Here is a 24112-nt window from a genome sequence, read left to right on the forward strand (position 1 = left end):
CTGAACTATACTTCTAGGTAAATCAGTGGAGCGTAGACGTTTGATATCATTAGGTTTAGTTAATTGTATCAGTTGACATTGTAAACATTTTATAATTGCTTGACCGTTCAAATATAAATTCCACAAATAACATGGCTTCCTTCAGCATGATACGCTGAGGCTTTCCATTATTTTTTTTTCCTGAAAGTTTTTAATGTGGAAAATTAAATGTGCCTGTTTGGCCTACAGAATTTCCAATACGTTTACGATTAAAACCATAAGAGAAAATTTTCATGAATTATAACTCTTTGCGTTACGAACAATTAACGATATAGATTGCGGATGATTCACAATAAAATTTTCCTACACCTAAAAAGACCCTGATATTCAGCATGGCACTGCGTAAACATAGGAAACTTATCAAATCCTGCCTTTACTTTTGTTAAAACCAACCAACCTAAATCACGTGAAATACCTCGTGAGTAATTGGAAATACATAAAGCGTTCATATCATCATTTACTGAAATTCTCTCTTTTGTTTTACTCTTATGAAGACCATCGTCCAAGTAACATGCGCAAGGCTGGTTTTAGAAAATTTTCGATGGAATATTTGAAAAATTTTCCGGAGCCCAAAAACATATAGACCTTTGAAAAACGTTCATGTATCTGCAGCGAAAAATTGCTGAAAGAATCGAAGGATTTTCGAGTGTTATTAAAAATAGCTCTGGAAATGAGTTTTTTTTGTGATCTTTCACAATTATTACACACATTCAAACTGAAGCGTATTTTCTTCAGTTCAGTGCAAAATAATCTTATTTTGTGGAAAACTTTGAAAACTTTACCAAACTAACATCATTCCGTTCATAAATTGAATTAGCACCGTTGCGAAATAATTTGTATTTCATTTAGTACTTCCAATTCGTATCTCATATTACTTATATTTTCAAACATATCACCAGAAGATTTCGTGAAGATTTTTTTTTCAATCTTGAATAAAATAAGAAACTTTCTTTGGGTATAAACTAACATAACCTTTTAAAATTGTGAACAGTTATGTCAAGTTGATAAGAATTTTTCTTTACTTTGCATCGTCGCACTAAATGATTAAACACTCTTTAAGCTATGGTTCTGGAACCGGAAATCGACATATTCTCTTGTGACATTTTGTGATCTCGACGAACTAAGTCGAATGGTATATGACACTCGGCCCTTCGGGCCCTCGGTTCAAAAGTCGAGTTTCACAGTGATTGCATTACCTTTCTATATGAGAAAGGCAAAAACGGAATCGGTTATATGAAATTCGTAATTTTTTTTTAGATTTTTTTATTCAGGCCTATTTGCGTACAAGCTTTACGTGGCTGAATTAGCCGATTTTTTTAAGTAATACATTTTTTGAAGTGGATCTCGCTGTCACTCTTTTTCTAGGAGGAGAAGAGTTTCCATTTCCCTCCTGCGAGGGTTGAGGGGCACTTTGTTCGTGGCTCGTCTCGTCATCCATTGCCTCATCGGTTGTATTGTTGTTGGTGTCCGTCTTCGTTTCGTTTTCCTTGTTGTTCGTAGTCTTGAGCTCGTTGCTAGTTGCTTTAGATGCGCCTTGTTGTATATTGGTTACAGTTGCTGGTTGGTTTGATGGTGAAACATGAGTACTGCGCTCACTAGTTTTCGTTGTTGAACGGTTGACCTTGTCTTTGGTTGAAGATGTCTTTTTCGCAGTTTCAGTGCAAGGTTTACCGTAGTGTGCAGGTTGTTCTCAAAACTAGCATGTAACCAGCTGATTTTCATAGGTAATCAACGTTTTACACGGACGTGTCCCACCTTGATCACAAATGATGTAAGATGGAATTGCCTTACGCAGTTGCATACGCACAACTCGCACTCCATTCCGGATGCCGGGGATATAATTCCGCCATACTTCCCTTTCGATGGAAAGGATTTCACCGTACTGCGACATATTCTCTCGAACGTACTGATCGGTGGCCTGCGGGGGGAGGCCATGCACGCGTACTGCTATGGCATTGTCCACCATTTGCACAGGGATTTTGTATTTAATGTTGTCACACTCAACGCTGTGCACCTCGTTGTTAACCGAAGCGAATGCAAGTGCATCGCTTTCACGTTTAAACATAATGTACACACAGTTAGACACGTTGTTGAATTGAATCTCACTTACATTATTAGCGTCTAGATGCATTCGTTCTTTAAGTAAGATTTCAATTTCATTTGCTGCTTGTCTTACTTTGCAACGCTTGAAATCTATACAAATTGAATTCGGTCTTGAAGGCCAAGTTTCAGGCTTTGTTAAATCGTATTTGACCATTCCGTACACTCTATTGTTCACTAGCGTATTGTCTTTGTTTATGTTGTTTCGACCGTAAACGATTTTCGACTGCGTCGGGTGAGATGCGAGCACGAACTGATGAAATTCGTTGATTTTCCATTAAAAGCGTGGGAAACTTTTCCAAAAATGTGTCTGAATGTAATCCTTGCAGCCAGAAAAAGGTTTATTCGAAAAAAAAATATCATATCATCACATTATTTTTCCAAATAATTGTAAAAGGTCGGACTTTAATATAACCGATTTCGTGGAAATTTTTGAAATTCTATGAAAAGCGTGAAAAGGTTTTCCAAAAATATGTCCGAATGTAATCTTTGTATCCATCATAAAGTTTATTTGAAAGAAAAATTATGTCATCGCATTATTTTTCCAGATAATTGTGAAAGATCACAAAAACACTCATTTTTCAGAGCTATTTTTGATAAGACTCGAAAATCCTTCGAATTTTTCAGCCATTTTTCCCCTGCATATAGATAAAAGTTTTTCAAAGGTCTGTATGTTTTTGATTTGGCATATTTTCCAAAATTTCCATCGAAAATTTCCTAAAGCCATCTGCGCGCATGGTACTTGGACGATGGTCTTAAGGGAGTCACTTTGTGAAATGGTAGAAAAACTTCATGATTGCTTTATATAACATACAGAAATAAGAAAAAGCAGGAATGTTGGTTGGAGTATCTGTACCAGGTATGAAGTGATCGCTAGGATACAAATGTGTAAACAAGCCTCAACTTTTGTTCGTTTGGCTAGTACGACATCGGCTAAACATATGCAATATACGTGAAGTCATTGAACAAACAACATCATACTGGTTCATCGTCAATCGTTAATCAAATTTTGTATGGTTATTTCAAACAAAATGTTTTTGATTTAACTAACATATCTGTTGTTTTTTGTTATAACCATTCAGGTAAACGAAATCGATGTATTCGAATGCTGTAACTTGGTTGAGAACGAAGACAGCAAAACGCAAAACAAAAATCCTCTACGTTTCATCAGAAACGCGTCAGTTACATAGTGGCCATCTCATGTAAGTGAAAGTATATAAAAGGACATAATAGTTAATTGTAAAACAAGTTTTCCATGTACTGAATAAATAATAATACAGTATAAATGTTTTAATTTCATCAGCGAGTTATTTGTTTTCGGACAGTTTATGGCAATGTAATAAACTACGCTTAACGCTTTGAAAAGTACTGCTGAAGTGAAGCGATAGTATTTGTATTTTCATGAAAGAGCACCTCTAGGCTTTAGGCTCTTGAAAACGGAATTAGAAATGCTCTTCCAGCGAGCCATACCTGCAAACGGAATTAAAATTTCTTAATGTCCTGTAAACATTTTGCTATTTAAATCCATTTTCGGCTACGATTGGCTGCCCCCCGAAGAGACAAAAAATAAAACAATAAACCTGTTTTAATCCACCTAGTAGTGTAATGATGCCTTTCTCATATCAATCCCTATTTCCATCTCATCCCTTCACCTTATTACTTTGAACATGAATAATATTTTACAACCTACCTGAACCAAACTGTGAAATGTTTTAAAATGATTATAAGAGCTATTGTCACACTTTCCTATTGAAAGAATTGGTTCTTCGTTTATCGTTTTTTTCATTGAAAATAAACTCACTTTTCAATTTAGGACACATTTTCGTCTCAAGATTTACAGTTCGTCATGTTTCTGATTATCTACTAATCGATTCGTCTCTTTCCGCTATACGTCAACATAACGCTGTAAAGTGTGTGTGTGTTTTATCGGATGTGCACAGAGATGCCAGATATTTTCATAGAAAATATGTATTCCGTTGCATAGAAAGTCGATATCTGCTCTATCTGTTTTCACTAATGAAATGATGTTAACAGATAGATATATATATATATATACTATATATATATATATATATATATATATATATATATATATATATATATATATATATATATATATATATATATATATATATATATATATATATATATATATATATATATATATATATATATATATATATATATATATATATATATATATATATATATATATATATATATATATATATATATATATATATATATATATATATATATATATATATATATATATATATATATATATATATATATATATATATATATATATATATATATATATATATATATATATATATATATATATATATATATATATATATATATATATATATATATATATATATATATATATATATATATATATATATATATATATATATATATATATATATATATATATATATATATATATATATATATATATATATATATATATATATATATATATATATATATATATATACACCCGAACCTCCATTTACGTAATAATCGGGACTACGTAAATCGAATTATGACGTAAAAAAAGTTTACGTTATTTGGAAATTTCGACGTGAAAAAAGTTTACGTTATTTGGAATTTTCGACGTAAAAAAAGTTTACGTTATTTGGAATTTTCGACGTAAAAAAAGTTTTCCTTATGTATATGTATTATTGGATATGTATAATATATTGGATAGTTATGGAACGAAAATTACGAGTATTTACAGGAAAAGGATGTTCTATGCAGCATAAATTTCCAAGATGGCGACTTCCGGTTTATTGATATTCCTTGAAAACCCTTACAATATGGGTATTTTCGGAACGGGTTTGATAAGTAGATGTCGGAAAACGATGTTTGAGGTGGTTCTGAATTCCAAGATGGCGACTTCCGGTTTATTGATATTCCTTGAAAACCCTTACAATATGGGTATTTTCGGAACGGGTTTGATAAGTAGATGTCGGAAAACGATGTTTGAGGTGGTTCTGAATTCCAAGATGGCGACTTCCGGTTTATTGATATTCCTTGAAAACCCTTACAATATGGGTATTTTCGGAACGGGTTCGATAAGTAGATGTAGGAAAACGATGTTTGAGGTGGTTCTGAATTCCAAGATGGCGACTTCCGGTTTATTGATATTCCTTGAAAACCCTTACAATATGGATATTTTCGGAACGGGTTTGATAAGTAGATGTCGGAAAACGATGTTTGAGGTGGCTCTGAATTCCAAGATGGCGACTTCCGGTTTGTTGATATTCCTTGAAAACCCTTACAATATGGGTATTTTCGGAACGGGTTTGATAAGTAGATGTCGGAAAACGATGTTTGAGGTGGTTCTGAATTCCAAGATGGCGACTTCCGGTTTATTGATATTCCTTGAAAACCCTTACAATATGGGTATTTTCGGAACGGGTTTGATAAGTAGATGTCGGAAAACGATGTTTGAGGTGGTTCTGAATTCCAAGATGGCGACTTCCGGTTTGTTGATATTCCTTGAAAACCCTTACAATATGGATATTTTCGGAACGGGTTTGATAAGTAGATGTCGGAAAACGATGTTTGAGGTGGTTCTGAATTCCAAGATGGCGACTTCCGGTTTATTGATATTGCTTGAAAACCCTTACAATATGGGTATTTTCTGAACGGGTTTGATAAGTAGATGTCGGAAAACGATGTTTGAGGTGGTTCTGAATTCCAAAATGGCGACTTCCGGTTTATTGATATTTCTTGAAAACCCTTACAATATGGGTATTTTTGAAACTGGTTTAGTGCATATTACGTAGAAAATAATGTTTGAATATTAGTGGATTGCCGATTGTATCCTATATTGTATTAATATTTGGGAAGAGTCGCTTAAAACAAACTATGTTGTGCCTCTAAAACACACGAAATATACTGTGAGTCCAAGTTTTTCACTTTGTACTCCAGTACTTTCACACTTGATAATTTATTGTAATCCGTCCAATGTAATGTAAAATTCAATTGGCTATATTTTGCAAATATTATTTAATTTAATTCTCAATTTATTGAATAACTAAGGTTTTCAGTGTTTAAATCATAGTCCTCCATTGATACCTTCCACTATCAATACATGTAACACATGGTGACTGGTAATAGGTGTTACACCCGAAAGGAGGTGATAGTAAACCTTTTATATAGCCAAAATTTGTACAGGAAGGTAGGTTCGAAAATCATCCTCAATGAGTTTTTGCCAAAATCAATTTGATTATTGTGTTTACTCTCTAATAAAGTCGTCGCATTTCAAACATATACCGAACGCTTTTGGATGGAAAACTGTGGTTATTTAAAAATAGAACTAAAATGTCTTAGTTCATCATTCATCGAGCTGAGTTGAATGATATATAACGACAAGTGTCTCCGAGCTTCAAACAAATTTTTATTTTCATTCAAATCTATACTCTTTCTATAGAGAAATGCAAAAATAATGGAATGTACACGACTCAACAGTGATCAAAATCGAAATAGATGTTGAATATGGTTGACAGTGCCAAACCATATGATGTAAGTTTTCTTAAATCGGTCAGTCTAAACCGGAGCTTTATTGTTTAAGTGTAGGAAATGTACTTGTGAGATTGTTTTATGCCTCACCGCCTTTATAACAGGAATTCGAGTCAAAATTTTGATTACGCAAGCCGACTTTCTATCCGAGGCCCGGAGGGCCGAGTGTCATATGCCATTCGACTGAGTTCGTCGAGTACGCAAAATGTCTGTGTGTGTATGTGCGCATGTGTATGTAACGTTTTATTACGCTAAATTTTATAGGAGATGGCTGCAACGATTTTCACACTCTTAGATTCAAATGAAAGGTTTCATACAAAATGTGAAAATAAGTACGCCTTATTTCCGGAACTTTTTCCGGAGTTGAATAAACCGATTTTAACACACTTGGATCAGTTAAAAACAACTCTTCAGGCCTGATAAAAATTCCTGAATTTGTTTGGATCTGACTACTGGCTCCGGAGTTATGAGGTAAATGTGCAAAAAAAAAATAAAATTTTTGTGCTAACTTTTCTCAGAGATGGCGCGACCGATTTTCACAAACTGATTCAAATGGTCTAATAGTCCATTACAAACTTTCTCAACTTCATCTGGATCCGACTTCCAGTTCCAAAATAATTGGGTAAAGTGTGTCAAAAAAATGTGCACACCATTTTTGTTTCAAATGTTTCGCGTATGAAAGTGCGTCGCCATATGTCATTAGTGAGTGTTATTATATTTGAATCTTAAGCATGGCCATGCTGATATGGACCGATTCGTGCATAAGAATGAATAACAGTTCAGGTATTGAAATCAGTCAACGAAAACGAAAACAAAAGTTTTAACAGCAGTACAAAACTTGAATCTATTCAAATAAATCATATTTACTACATTACTGAAAATAAAATATTACCATTTCTTTCACCAAAGAATGAACCTTAAAATATTTACATCGAAGCATATTCATCAATTTATGTATCTGTTTGACAATTTGATTGTAAGTGTCAAGCTAATATCATATTGAATTTGGAATAAAATTCCTAAAGTTTATTTTCAACAACTTTCTTCCAAATATTGACTCGTAAAATCCATTCCAAAAGTAACAATATTATAAAATATTCGACAGTAAGTCATACTTACTCAAACAACGTTTAATAAGAACTGTTCTTTAAACTCGTTCCGAAAACATTCGTTTTGATACGGGTTTCGAGAAACACCATCTTGGATTTTGAAATGACTTTAAACATCATTTTCCGACATCTCACCATTCCATATTAAAATTATTACCGTTCCAAAACTACCCATACTATGAGGGTTTTCAAGGAATATCAATAAACTGGAAGCCGCCATCTTGGAATTCAGAATCACCTGAAATATCATTTTCCGACACCTGTTCATCAAACCCGTTCCGAAAATACCCATATTGTAAGGGTTTTCAAGGAATATCAATAAACCGGAAGTCGCCATCTTGGAATTCAGAACCACCTCAAACATCATTTTCCGACACCTATTCATCAAACCCGTTCCGAAAATACCCATATTATGAGGGTTTTCGAGGAATATCAATAAAACGGAAGCCGCCATCTTGGAATTCAGAATCACCTCAAACATCATTTTCCGACACCTATTCATCAAACCCGTTCCGAAAATACCCATATTGTAAGGGTTTTCAAGGAATATCAATAAACCGAAAGTCGCCATCTTGGAATTCAGAACCACCTCAAACATCATTTTCCGACACCTATTCATCAAACCCGTTCCGAAAATACCCATATTGTAAGGGTTTTCAAGGAATATCAATAAACCGGAAGCCGCCATCTTGGAATTCAGAATCAACTGAAATATCATTTTCCGACACCTATTCATCAAACCCGTTCCGAAAATACCCATATTGTAAGGGTTTTCAAGGAATATCAATAAACCAGAAGTCGCCATCTTGGAATTCAGAACCACCTCAAATATCGTTTTCCGACATGTACTCATCAAATCCATTCCGAAAATACCCATATTGTAAGGGTTTTCAAGGAATATCAATAAACCGGAAGTCGCCATCTTGGAATTCAGAACCACCTCAAACATCATTTTCCGACACCTATTCATCAAACCCGTTCCGAAAATACCCATATTGTAAGGGTTTTCAAGGAATATCAATAAACCGAAAGTCGCCATCTTGGAATTCAGAACCACCTCAAACATCATTTTCCGACACCTATTCATCAAACCCGTTCCGAAAATACCCATATTGTAAGGGTTTTCAAGGAATATCAATAAACCGGAAGCCGCCATCTTGGAATTCAGAATCAACTGAAATATCATTTTCCGACACCTATTCATCAAACCCGTTCCGAAAATACCCATATTGTAAGGGTTTTCAAGGAATATCAATAAACCGGAAGTCGCCATCTTGGAATTCAGAACCACCTCAAATATCGTTTTCCGACATGTACTCATCAAATTCATTCCGAAAATACCCATATTGTAAGGGTTTTCAAGGAATATCAATAAACCGGATGTCGCCATCTTGGAATTCAGAACCACCTCAAACATCATTTTCCGACACCTATTCATCAAACCCGTTCCGAAAATACCCATATTGTAAGGGTTTTCAAGTAATATCAATAAACCGGAAGTCGCCATCTTGGAATTCAGAACCACCTCAAACATCATTTTCCGACACCTATTCATCAAACCCGTTCCGAAAATACCCATATTGTAAGGGTTTTCAAGGAATATCAATAAACCGGAAGTCGCCATCTTGAAATTCAGAATCACCTCAAACATCGTTTTCCGACGTCTACTTATCAAACCCGTTCCGAAAATACCCATATTGTAAGGGTTTTCAAGGAATATCAATAAACCGGAAGTCGCCATCTTGGAATTCAGAACCACATCAAACATCGTTTTCCGACATCTACTCATCAAACCCAGTCCGAAAATTGTAAGGGTTTTCAAGGAATATCAATAAACCGAAAGTCGCCATCTTGGAATTCAGAACCACCTCAAACATCATTTTCCGACACCTATTCATCAAACCCGTTCCGAAAATACCCATATTGTAAGGGTTTTCAAGGAATATCAATAAACCGGAAGTCGCCATCTTGGAATTCAGAACCACCTCAAATATCGTTTTCCGACATGTACTCATCAAATCCATTCCGAAAATACCCATATTGTAAGGGTTTTCAAGGAATATCAATAAACCGGAAGTCGCCATCTTGGAATTCAGAACCACCTCAAACATCATTTTCCGACACCTATTCATCAAACCCGTTCCGAAAATACCCATATTGTAAGGGTTTTCAAGGAATATCAATAAACCGGAAGTCGCCATCTTGGTATCCAAAACCACCTCAAACATCGTTTTCCGACATCTACTCATCAAACCCAGTCCGAAAATTGTAAGGGTTTTCAAGGAATATCAATAAACCGAAAGTCGCCATCTTGGAATTCAGAACCACCTCAAACATCATTTTCCGACACCTATTCATCAAACCCGTTCCGAAAATACCCATATTGTAAGGGTTTTCAAGGAATATCAATAAACCGGAAGTCGCCATCTTGGTATCCAAAACCACCTCAAACATCGTTTTCCGACATCTATTCATCAAACCCGTTCCGAAAATACCTATATTGTACTAATTTCCATGGAATATAAATGAGCCAGAAATGATTTTCATTGTATGCAAAAACCTCTTTTTACGACGTATTTTCAACGTAAAAAAAGATTACGTTATTTGGGATTTATGTCGTAAAAAGAGTAACGTAAAAAGAGGTAACGTAAAAAAAGTTTACGTAAACGGAGGTTTGGGTGTATATATATATATATATATATATATATATATATATATATATATATATATATATATATATATATATATATATATATATATATATATATATATATATATATATATATATATATATATATATATATATATCAGTTCAAATTGGTTCAAAAATTTCATTATAAATTCCACTTTAACATGTGATTTATCCGTTGATTATTAAGCTTTTAAAGAATCACTGCAATCAAATACTAATAGATACTCAGAGAGAAAAGTCTAATTTTTTACTTCTCACTTTCTATGAACCTGTACAAATCTGTATTAAATTTAGGAAATCTGTATAAAATCTGTACTTTGATTTACTGATTTAAAAACGCAAAAATCTATACAATAGAAATAAATCTGTTAAATGGCATCTCTGGCTCTACACTTTGTTTTAAGAAGGGCTAATGAATAAATAGTAACAATTACATTTTGGTTTTTATTTAAAGTTCACCAAATTAACTTTACAGTAAAGTTTTAAATTCAAAGCGAAAAATTTTTAGACGTTGAAATGATTTCAAACTGGTTTTAAAAATATTGTGTGCTGTGTCTCATAGTTTCCATTAGGCCGTTTTCAAGAAGAATTCAGACATTTTGAACCTGAGAGTGTAATAGTGGAATATATATTGCTGTCGCCATTGCTAATTTATAAGATGAATAAAGGATCAACGATAGGATGGATAAAAATCCATTGAGATGGAATTAGGAGCAGAGTAGTGAACACATCATAAGTGTTTTTAGCTGTTTTATGAATGTTAGTTAAAGTTTCAAGAAATGTGAATCAATTCTCAACGTGGAGCAAGGCGAATGAAGCAGTAATATTTGTTTATTTGTTTATTTGTTTATTTGTTTATTTTATAGTTCATCTGACAATGTATGTCTTAATGAATAAAAAATTTTAATGTAAAAGTAAAACTTAAAGTACATTATTACGGTAGACAACACGAAAACGGTCAAGTAATCTAAGATAAAAAATATGAAATAGTTATAGTGATTTTAGTGGCTAAATCGGGGTTTGAAGGCGACTTCCTTACAAATGAGATGAAATAGGAAACCCTTACCCTATAATAATTCCTTCGATTCTTGAAACAATAATCGAAATCGGTTTTTTCGACCGTCTACTGATAAAAACTATCCATTAAAGAAAATTTGAGGTCGATTTAGAAAAAATTTTTATGGTTTTTCGCCCTTTTCAATGATGGTATAAAACTATTTATGATGGTATATTAACTCTTTATTGCAATAGCATCGTAAGTTCAAATAACTGAATAATTGTTTGAAACAACTGAGACAATTTTTTACTTTCATGCATTCAAGTTACTTTGCTGGGGTTGTTTCATTACTCAGTTGCGCGAGTGACACCTCATTGAAACGTTTCATTTTCCGTTCAGGGGGTATGTCATTGCTTAACCGTAACGTTTCATTACTCGTTGCGTGTCTTTGCTAGGTGTCATTGCTAAACTACCAGCACGATAAATAAAAAGGCGGGCAGGTAATGTCAGAGGCATAACTGGAGGATGTGAATACGAACAAAACAAACATGCTTCGAACAAAACAAACACCTCCGAATATCAATAGTCGTTCATATTAATTGTTTGAGTGAATTGTGCAACTTTTACGGCCTCTATATTGAAGTATGACTGGAACTGAATTCGGAACATGGGCCTAACTCAGAATTCTGTTAAAAAATGCAGGTTCGGTATCCAGATCAAGAATTCAGTTCATTTATTTAGTTTTAGAATTATGAAACTGAATTCATTTTCACAACCCAGGATCCAATTTTAGTTGTAGAAATGAATACTGAACTTGAATTCCGAACCTGACTTGACGCACTGAATCCAGTTCTAAAATCTTGTTCCAGAACCCAAGTTCCTGAATTCAATTCCAGCATGCTTAATCTGAGTGAGGGTATGAACTCAGAAACTGGTATCAGGAATTAAATTCAGGTTCTGAAGTCAGTTTCAAAATTCTGGATCAGATTGAAAATTTTGTTCCAAAATCCAGATCTAGAATTCATATCATGAATTTTGTTTCGGAATTCTGAATTTTTGTTCCAGAGTGAGAATTCGGGATACGAATTCTGAGCTCAAATTGAGGCACTAAAATTAGCTCAAAATCTAGTCAAGTCAGTTAAAAAAATCTAGCTTCAAAATCCAAAATTAGGATTCAGTTTCGGAGTCTATGTTTTAATTTTTAAATCCGTATTCTGGAACTAAATTCTGAAACTAAATTCCAAAATTACTTTCTAAAACCAAAATTAAGTTCAAAATTCAAGTGGAATTTGGTTCCAAAATTCAAGTGGATTTTGGTTCCAAAATTCAGTATTAGAATTCAGTTCCAAAATCTAATGCAAATGAGGCTTTACAAGCGAATGATAGCTCAAATTGAGCGATTGGGCCTTTTTACCTCACAGAAGATCTGTTTCGACTACTGCTGATTGAAAGGGACTACTCGCTTCACCTGAGACTACCTCAAAACCGTCATCCGGGGGCGAAAAGGGCAAGCGAGCGTGATAAGTTTTCCTCATTATTTTCAACAGTTTTAGTAAACTTTGTTTTTGAGTTATTTATTTTTATCTCAGTCTGTTGAAAATTTAATCAGAAATTCTTGATTATTTTTCCGATAGCTTGTAGAGAAAAAAAGTTGATGAGTTAAGTATTACAAGAGATATTCACGATTAAGTTCTACCCATTCTGGTACGGGGTAAATTTTGAAAAGGCGCCCACTAGTAAAGTAAGTCACGAAAAAAATGACAGTTTAATCAAAACAACAATCGTTTAGTTGTACCAAATTTCAACCAATCAAATTAAGATGAAAAACTATAATTTTAGTTGTTTTGCGTTCGTTAGCTTTTCCACGTGGTGATAATGCTATACCAGAAGTTACATGCAACTGATGGTTTTAACGGTACGGAGAATATTATTTTGAACGTAGAAGACCATAAAAAATAGGCGAGTTGATAATGTCAGAGACATAACCGGATGTCATGAATACGAATAAAATGGATAGTACAGCTTCTTTAATTCTGAAGAACCTGAATTCTGTACCTGAAATTAAAGAACCGAATTTTGTAGCCGAATGCTAGAACTCTATTCTGGACCTTCATTCTCACGGAAAGACCAAAATCAGCATTTTGATTTTAAAATTTTAGTTAGTTGTTGTTCTATATCAATTATTTATACCCGGATTTAACCTATCTTGGTCGTTCACCGGGTGGAATTTTAGTTAGTTATATTTTGAGACAACTAAAATGTTCTGATAACACTGCTGTTCTTTCTGCAGGCAAACGAATCGGGCACCCTGCCATACCGGATGGAGGAGTGAAATGTCAAATAGAGAAGTAGAAGTCAAGCCGAATGAAAGCGACTACGCTGCACACGGCACTAAATATAATTTTTCTTATCCTACTTAATTAAGTTCATTTGTAATTGAATTCTGGGACGTTTCGGATAACGTTGCCCCAATACGGTAGTATATGAAATACTGTTCAGTTGATATGCGTTATTACAACGGTAAGCATTCTTAATATATATGAGGTTAGGTGTTACTACGGTTAACGCACGCTTATCGTTTTTTTTTCTCATTTTCGAAGATCTAACCGTATAATTGAGTGCATTGAACTAGAACACATTTGAATAGAACACAAGTTGAATTCATTATTCACCTGAAAAAGGTATTAGTAGTATACAAGGGATTACTACGTTGAAAGGAGATTTATAGTTTCGGATAGTTGAATAAGGGAAGACCTAATGTAAGTAATTGGCTTAGCTCCTCGCAATCTATTGTTCTAATCTAATTAATAATAATTTCAGCTTTGAGCTGCTGCACAAGAAAGCTCGCTTCAAAGAATCTCCCTATATCCGAACTGCCTCCGAACAGGGCACCCTGCCATACCGGATGGAGGAGTGAAATGTCAAATAGAGAAGTAGAAGTCAAGCCGAATGAAAGCGACAACTGACAAAGACAACTGGTTATTTAGATTTTTTAATTCTCATTCCCGTAATAATGATAAAATAAAATGTTTTTAGTTGAATTCACCAAATAAACGTGCTGTTATTTCTTAGCTAAGGCACACTCCATTTCTATTCAACTAATTTTTAAGTTGAATTAGAAAAAATAAAATATTTTCATCCAACATAAGTGGTTGAATTGGCTTCTGCATTCTACAGCTATATGGTGCTCAGTCACTGAACAAAACGTTAACACTGTAATGACTACTAGCCACTAGTTGTCTAAAAAAATAACTACACACTTTAAAAAATCCCTGTGATTTTACATCTTATTAGATGCACATAAATGGAGCGTCGCAGTTCACGCAAATTCACGTGGAAGAACATTTAATATTGTGTCTAAAACTCCATGACATGAAATTCATTGAAATAAAAAAAACTGATAGCAACCGCCGCGGCTTGAACCGAGAATCATTGGATCGCAAGTACGTCTGTTAATCGACTGAACCACAGAAGCACACATCTGCATGACTGGTTAAAGGAGCATTTAAATGCATACAGTCACACCTGCTAGCAGAATGCAAGTTACAGTCGGAACCAGTAAAATTCAAGCTAATCTAAAATTAAGTCATTACAAATGAAATTTTCCGTCGTTTGACAGATTAAGTCTTTATGAATTACATCATATGAAGAATTTAGTCGCCTGTATTATTCAATTTTTTTTGTGTGTTGCTAAAATTAAAAAAGCAACAATTTTTTTCGCCTAAATGCTGTTTTCGGCCTTCCCGTGTCGGATTCTGATTCGCCACTGAATTCTAAGCCTGAATTCTAGCCCTGAACTTTCGACCTGGATTCTGGTCTGCAGCTGAATTTTAGTTACAAAATTCCGATCCAGGATTCAGTTTCCAATTTGGGATACAAAATTCAGCCCCGAATTGAGTGACTGAATTTAGGATCCAAGTTCTAGACCTGCATCCTGGAATTCAATTCTGAACCTGGATTCTGGAATGCGTTTCAGAACTGAAATCTGTAAATACACCTGAATTTTGGATCTGAATTCTGCTCCTGGATTTCTGGTAGAACTTCAGGTTCCGAATTCTGAAACAAAATTCTAGACTTGAATTCCGAACAGGAATATGGGAACTGAAGTCTGGTCTTTCAGATCCAGTATTCAATTTCAAAATTCAAACCCAAATCCATTCATTTTCGAAATTTCGTTCTAAATTCCAGACCTGACATCAAAATCCTGATCTCTGTTCGAGATTTCAGATCCAAAATCCAGGCTTAGAATCAAGTTCTAAGATCCAGTTTCATTTCCAGAACTCTGGAACTCGACTCTACCTTTGGATTCTAGACTAGAAACTGAATGAAAAATCTGGTCTAGGATTCTGAAACTAAGTTTCAGAGTGCGAAATTTCTCATTCTGTACCTAGATCTAGTTTGCCAGACAAAAATTTCACTCGATGGAATAACAGAATGCAATGTTCTAGTAAAATTATCATAATAGATCAATTGAATAAATCTACGTTAGACATAATCAAGTGATGTGCAATAAAAAACAACCTTTTCGCCTTTCTCATATAAAAAGGCTATGCAATAACTGTGAAAACCGACCTCTCAACCAAGGCCTGGAGAACTGAATGTCATATACCATTCGACTCAGCTCGACAAACTGAGTAAATATCTGTGTCCGTATCCGTCCGTGTGTGTATGTGTGTATGTATGTAACAGAAATAAGCACTCACTTTTCTCGGACATTATTGAACCGATTTACCTACTATTGAATTTCATCCCGATCTAACTTCCGGTTCCGGAATTACACGGTGATATGGACCAAAAAAATGGAAAAACTGTTAACTAACTCTTTCAGAGATGGCTGAACCGATTTTCACAGAATTAGATTCAAATGAAAGGTCTTATAGTCCCATAGCCTGCTATTGAATTTCCTTTGGATTCGACTTCTGTTTCTGGAGTAACAGGGTAATATGTAAAAATTAGAGAAAATATGTGCACTCAATTTTTTCGAAAACAGCTTCACCAATTTTTACAAACTAGAATTCAAATAAAAAGTCTTCTTGTTTCCTAAAAAAAAAATCAGCATTTTATCCGGATCCGACATCCGGTTCCGGAACAAAAGCTTGTTAAGGGGAAAATTACCTATATTATGAATATTTTTTCATGGACGATGGTCAAATCCCATCAAACTGTCTAATAAATTCTTCTAATTTGTAGAACTTGCTAGTTTGTGGGCATACCAACCTTATTCGGCACAACTGGTCCCCACCCCCCCCCCCCCCCCCCCCCTTTTCTGTTTCGGAAGCACCGAAAGTAGTGAATAAAAACTCCAAAAATAGAAGTCACTTCGATTGTTCAGTGATGCTTCAACCGATTTTCACAATTAAAGCTGATTTGAATTAAAGCTGACATTTCATTCGAATCCGACTTTCCGTTCCGCAGTTACAGGGCGATGAGTGTCAAAGTTTTCAAACCATCATTTGGAATGACATTATGTACAACACCGGTACGTGCAACGTTGGAGAATAAAACACAACACGAACGATGCGTGCTTTGTTCTACTTCGTAAACGCTATAAAGAAAACGAAACGGTTACGGATGTTTGCTACTGGTGTGTGATATTGGTAAAAAACGGTGCTGCGGCTGATAAAAATAAGCGCGATCGAAAGAATAAAATAATGAATTGAAATTTATTTGAAAAAATAAACATTTATTCGAATTTCAAGCAGTAATACCGTGCCGGTGATGTAGTGATGTCAATTATAACAATTACAATAATGAATCTACTACATGTTTCATGCTGCTGACTCATGCTGTTTAGCTTGTATTACAAAATATGCAGAAACGCAGGTTCGCTTCGTTAAGTAAATTTCGTTTGATTGGCTTAACCGAAATAGAGCTTGAGATAGTAAGTCTAAGTTTACCAATGTTCAAACCAACTTCGGCTATTCCAGCCATCTGAGTCCGGTTTTAGTAGTATTGGGAATAGTGATCAAAAACTGCAAAAAGGATTTCACTCACTTTCTTCAAGATGGCCAAATCAATTTTCCCAAACTTATAGAATCAAAGGAAAAGTCTTACAGCTTCATACGGAATTCCCAAATTTGTTGTAGATACTACTTTCGGTTCAAGAACTACAGGTTAAACAATACTTTTGGATTTTGTTAGAATAAGTCCGAATAAACTTTTCTATTTCTATTCAATTTTTCAAACAGTTGTTTTTGCGAATTCCACAGTAATATTTATGATTTTAGTAGTAATATGAGAAAGGCATCATTACACCACTAGGTGGATTAAAACATGTTTTGTAGTATGTGTCATTTTTCGACTACAGCCATATGAAAATAATTTGACTTTCGGTTTTCAATACGGTGCGTAATGCGGGTGAATTATAGTTTTTCGATTTCGAAGGTATAAATGTCTTATAAAATCGTGTATCATGTAAATAATGATTAGTTGTCAATTAGATTTTTTCTATATAGTTGCTAATAACGAGTGAAAGAACTGTAGTGCATGAGTTTATTTTTCACATATTTTACGAAGCAGTTTTTCACACTCTATTCTGTCTTACCCAGAAGATCTGCGAAGGACATTCCTCGCTGTGGAATAATAAAACAATAACAATCCATTTCTCACTCGAGCGCGTTGTTTCGACGAAGACATTTTTTCCGTTAATAACGCCCTAACTGCCTTCTAATGAGCTGACTGCGGTCGCTGTTGAAGGTTTGATACAGCATAGAAAAGACAATTTTATAGCTCCAACATTAGTCGGACAAACTCAAACGAGCGACCGGTTGGTTCGCGGAATCGAGAAAACCAAAACAAAAAAAAATAAAATAAAACAAACTCGCAAGTCGACAACATAAATCTTGACTTCTAATGAGGAGGGCGAGTTTAATGAGAAAATGTGAGAAGAATAGCTAGTGAAAGTATAATGTCATCGTTTTGTGGCGCGTCCACCGCGCCGCGTTCTTGAAGAGTCGCTCGGGCATTTCGATGAAAAAATAAAAAAAAAACAAAATAAGAAAACCGGAACGGAACCCAGAATCCTTCTCCGGCGGTGCCTGAATGGGCTGTGAAAATACAAGAGCATCCATTAATTCACCGCAAAGCTTCGCTAAATAGAGATTTATTGTTCAGCCACTCGTTTCATTATGTGGACAGCTAGCGGGAAAGTTATATATTTACATTTCCGTCGCTCCTAACAACGCTTTTTCTCCGGTAGCGGAAGCTGAAAGCACCACATGACTGTGGGTGTCCTGGACCGGCCGCAGTGCAGAGAGCAGTGTAAGCTTTTGCGTTTACTTTCTAGCCTGCCGGTGGCAATGGCCAGTCGTTTTACGCTGCAAAACTGTTGTTTGGCAAAACTTTCTGTTCACATAAGGTGTGGTGGAGTGGTGGACCAGGAACCGGTAAGAGACAGACGTAGATAAAGTACTTTGTTGACAGAAAAGCTCGAGGCCCTTTGGCACTGGGAAAGAGTTCATCATTAGGCTAGATTGTAGAGCCTGTAGTTTACCTGCTGCCGAGAATGGTTTCGGAATCAATCGGATGGTTTTTGTTCCATTTTTCATGCCCACTGGTGTTATTGCTAAGTGTATTAAATGATTGGTTTGTTTATTCTAACCTTCAATAGCAGGCAACGTATTATCATCTAATTTTCTAGGAGTTTCAATTAAAAAGGACATCATAACCTTGATAGATGTTCGTATTCAGGAGGTATTGCCGTATCATTTTGTTATGTATCGTATATCAAGTAGGAGAGCCCTGGGATACTTTTCACTTGCCTTGTTTTATATCTAGAAATGACATTTCAGTATAAATCTATATCTTCATTGTGATATTTTTTGTAAGCCGTAAATTTATGCATAAAATTTACCTTTAAAATTTGCTGAAGCCCATCAAGTAGGGTGTCTTGTGTCACAACTATCATAAACGCATTTATAACTGTTTCGATTGACAAAACTTTGAATAATACTGTTTCTTGAAAAGAAAAAATCTTAGTAACATTATTATTAGTTGGGATTTGTAAGTTGATCATTATGAAAATTTCGGTGTTCCATAGGATCGTAGTTGAAATTCATTGTAGTTTGAACTATATTTGTTTGCAATTTTAATACGTAATACAAATTAAATCATAATTTTATGCTTAACGTTATAAACCAATTTTACCGCAGATTGCAATTTTTTTATTTGAATTTATTTTTGTACTTTTGATTTGGCTCAAATTTTGCATAAGCACTATTTGTGACCCAACGAAATCATTAGCATGATCAGTTTGCCATTTTAACTCTAGCCTTACTTTTGAGAAAGGAACTAGGAAAATTTTTAATAATATATATTTCAGAAACCGTGGGTCCGATCGATTTGATGTTCTCTGCAATGTTTTAATGTTTCAAGGACCACTCAAAAAAAAAAAAAAATTAGTTGTGTAGAAAATATTGTTTTGTTAATTTTAATTAAAAAATAACACATAAAATTCGAATATCTCAAAGAACTTTTTTTTGATATTTTTTATTTGTCGATTTGTTGTATTTGCAGTGTAATATAAAATACTGCCAAGTTTTTAACATGGAGAAATAATATTTGAAAAAGCTACATATTTTCGAAATAATGTAAATTTTTGAAAACCATGATAAAAAGTTTTGCTATGAAATAATACTAAATTTCCAATAAAAAAAATGTTTATCAAAATTTTGCTTCATGTTACCGTTTTCAAGATACAGCGGTTAACAAAAAAATTGTGTTATTACTGCAACATAAATACTGTCCCAGAAAGTATGGACGCACTTTGATTTCGCTGTAAATAATTCACAAGTGTTAGATATTCAAATTTTATTCGATATACTGATAATATTAGACTAAAACAACAGAATATTATTCTCAACATTTGATACTTAGCCACCTTAGCGCACCTTCTTGCAAACGTTCCTCATTAAATTCCGTACAGACTTCTTGGCGACAAGTTTTGACACTTTTTGCAATCTTTTTCGAACTGTTGAATGGTTTCGGTGCCGAGACATGTTTCCTAAGATGTGCCTTCGTTAATGCCCATAGTTCCTAAATTGGTCGAAGTTGTGGGCAATTTGGTGGATTCATGTCTTTTGGGCCGAAAGTGACATTTTTGGTAGTATACCATTCTAACTTTGATTTCGAGTAGTGGCAAGAAGCAAGATCTAGCCAGAAGACAACAGGATCCTTGTGGTTTCGAATTATGGGTAGAAGTCGTTTTTGTAAACATTCCTTGATGTATATTTCGCTGTTCATTGAAGCAGTGGTAATGAAGGGTTTCGAAATCTTACCAAATTTTTCGACTTCAATCGATGTCTCGGACTGGTTTTACACTTGCCCTTCTCGCACCGTATAATATTGTGGTCCCGGCAAGGATTTGTAATCGAGTTTCACGTAGGTTTCGTCGTCCATGATTATGCAGTTCAAATTCCCAGCAAGTATCGTATTGTACAGCTTTCGAACCCTCGGCCTGATCGATGCTTCTTGTATCGGACTACGCTTTGGTTGTTTATGCTTCTTATAGGTTCAAAGATTCAAACATTCTTTAGCAACATTTGACTTCGAAGTGCCCAGTTTTTTGGCCACATCCCGAATTGAAATCTCCTTCTTTTGATCGAACGCCTTCAGTATACGTTTATCTAACCGAGGGTTAGCAGGACCTTTTTTTCGACCCGTTTTCGGTTTATCCTCAAAGGTGTTATCCTCACCGAACTTCCTGATTGAATTTCGCAAGGCTTTTTCACTTACTCCTTCCATTTTTGCTATCTTTCTCAGTGACAGTCAGCGTTCTGTGCATCATTTGTACACAATTTTTCGACGTTGTTCTGCTGAAAGTCCACGCATTTCGAAACAAACTAATGAAAACGAATAAACAACTGCACAAGTGGTTAGAGAAGAGTGTAAACAACAGGACGCAGCCATTAAATTTGACAGATTCTGAACTTCTGGGACAGTCTTTACAATTATTTCTTGGAAGAATTTGTATGCATATTCCTGTTTTGAGCTCCATATTTTCAGTCGATTTTCACTTTTCTGGGTTAACTACCGTATTCAAAATAGATCCGATTATTTACAAACACGACCTCTTTTCAAACACATTTTATTTCTATTCGTATTTGAATTTGTAATTGTAAAGAGAAGAAAAACCTTATAATGTCCTTCTCTTTGTTTTTTTTCTTTTCGACGCATTGCGAACAAATCATGAGAATGAAATAAAATTGATTTCAAGCGAAGAGAAAATGTGATTCAATGATTTTCCGCTGGATGGCTTGAAGCGTGATCTAACACGGTAAAACCAGTTTTCAGCTCAACATTTGGCCATTCGCAGTAGCTTCTCCAGGTTGCTTCCGGTATGATGAACGGTTTGGTCCGTCCAGGCCCGTGCCCAGGATTTTGTTTCGGGAGGGGCCCAAAGATAAAAAAAAATGTTACTGAAGATTGCTGATGTACCTAATATATTCTTCATCACGACAACGTGCCGTGCCATACCATCATTAACGTGTCCCAGTATTTGGTATCCAGAGGGATCACCGTATTACAAAAGCCCCCTTAATCGCCCGATCTCTCACATTGTGACTTTTTTCGTTCCCTAGAACAAAATCGGTGGTAAAAGGAACCCATTTTGAGTCGATTGCAGACATCCAGGTGGGCTTGACTAACGGGTGGCAACTAAAATTTTGGAATTTCTTTCTCAAGCTGTCAAAAAAAGACAAACATACTTGGAGAAAATCTGATTTATTGAAATTAAAGATACATTGTTCATTGTTAAACTCACTCTTAGTTCTTTCTGAACATTTGAAAACGGTCCGTAATTGTTTGTTCGGCGAAGCTTCCGCTTGATGTCGGAACAGGAGCGTTGTATGGCCGTCATGTCAACTTTGCGAATGCATCTCTTGATTCTTCCAATCAACTGTTAGCAATTCGTTGCTCTCCAGTTATTTTTGTACAAAAAGAAGCTCAAAACTCCGAAGAAGTCTTCGATTAGGCGACACTGAGGAAGATTTATCGGGTTGTGGTTTTTGGGTACAAATGGGATCGAATGGGTATTCAGGAATGATTGTGTTTTTTGGCGCAATGCAATGCGGGCAAAACACGTATTGTCCATCAGAATGATGTTTTTGAAAAAAACGGGATCAAAACTTTCTACAAACATTCGTTCTGATACACATCTTGATTGATTGCCAACCCAGATGGCTTGAATCATACCTTTCTCGGAAATGACAATGTACAGCATCACTTTCTGTTCAAACTTATGTTTAAACTAATATTTTATGTTCGAATGTACAGTAGAACTATCCGTTGATTAGTATCGATCGTTTTCCGGAATCTACCTCTTCGAAAGAGGGAAGTAACTTTCGTCGTCCAAAACAAAACTTTTTCCGGAAAAATGTTTAATCAACCAGCGGCATTGGGACTTCAGCGTTGAAATCTGTGCGTCAGTATATCCCGGGGCTCGTGTCTTCTTTCAGTACTTTATTCCGAGTATTTTCAATGTTTTGTAGATGTACTGGTGAGAACAGTTGAACATTTTTGCGGCATCCCTTTGACTCAGTGAATCCTTGTTGTTGAAGGCACGATAAAGAGAACGAAGTCCTTCCTTACGAGCAGTTGTTGGGCATCTTAATATATTGTAAACTGTCGGAGCCGCAGTATTTATGCTTTTAAAATGTTGTACCGTATTCTATTTGCCGAGATTTCTGTACAGTTCGTAGAACTGTACAATGCGCTCGTGAAATACTTCTTGTTTCGACGGCATTTTGAGCAAAACTGAGCAAGCATAAACCAAACAGAAAATACTAGCAGAAAGAGAAGAAAGAGAGCTAACACATACACACTCTTAGTTCTTTCTGAGCTCGTTTGTTGTTAAGCATACAGGCCTCGGAAATATTCCAAAATTTTAGTTGCCACCCGTTAGGGTACTCGTTGACATCCCAGTCGATGTGTTCCAGAAATGTAACGAAGCATGGAAAACACGCTAAACCGTTGTATAGTTACTCAAAAATACTACTACCTTGATCAAAACGATCCCGGAATTTATTCAGAAAATTAAAAAAAAAAAAACAAGATTATTCATCAAAATCGATATTATCCCCTAAAAGTACTTCCCATCGACTGCAACACACTTATGCCAGCGCTTGATCTAATCCTCGAAACATTTTTTTTTAAATTCAGTTTCCATAGTCTTCCATAATCTCATCTCGGATGCTAAAACGCGTTCCACGGAGCGATTTCTTGAGTCGACCGAATACGAAAAAGTCACAGGGAGCCAAATCAGGTGAATTCGGTAGTTGCTGAATGGTATTCGTTTCGTTTTTGTTGACGGATAACGATGGCATTATGGTGCAAGATCCACGAGTTAGTTGCTCACAAATCTAGTCTTTTTTGGCAATTTGTTTCACGCAAATGATCCAACTCCTCTGCCATCGCACTAATAATAATAAATTTGCGGTCTACGGTCATCCATTTTTTTGATTTTGTTTATGTTTTCGTCGGATTTCGATGTCGATGGCATACCGCTCCTCTCATCATCATTCACAGACTCACGACCACTTCTGAATCGTTCGTGCCAATGATAAACGACAACTTTCTTCGGAGTATCGTAGCAAAAACACTCTTCTAGAATTTACAATATCGTTGCACCATTGAAATCGT

General features: G+C 35.1%; 1 protein-coding gene across 1 annotated transcript in view; it reads right to left on the bottom strand.

The window, feature by feature from the left end:
* The window catches only part of LOC131428516 (T-lymphocyte activation antigen CD86-like), a 243205-nt gene that overhangs the window by 39047 nt on the left and 180046 nt on the right, over positions 1–24112 (bottom strand). The window lies entirely within an intron of this gene.

Source organism: Malaya genurostris, chromosome 2 (genome assembly GCF_030247185.1).
Source record: "Malaya genurostris strain Urasoe2022 chromosome 2, Malgen_1.1, whole genome shotgun sequence".
Taxonomy (NCBI): domain Eukaryota; kingdom Metazoa; phylum Arthropoda; class Insecta; order Diptera; family Culicidae; genus Malaya; species Malaya genurostris.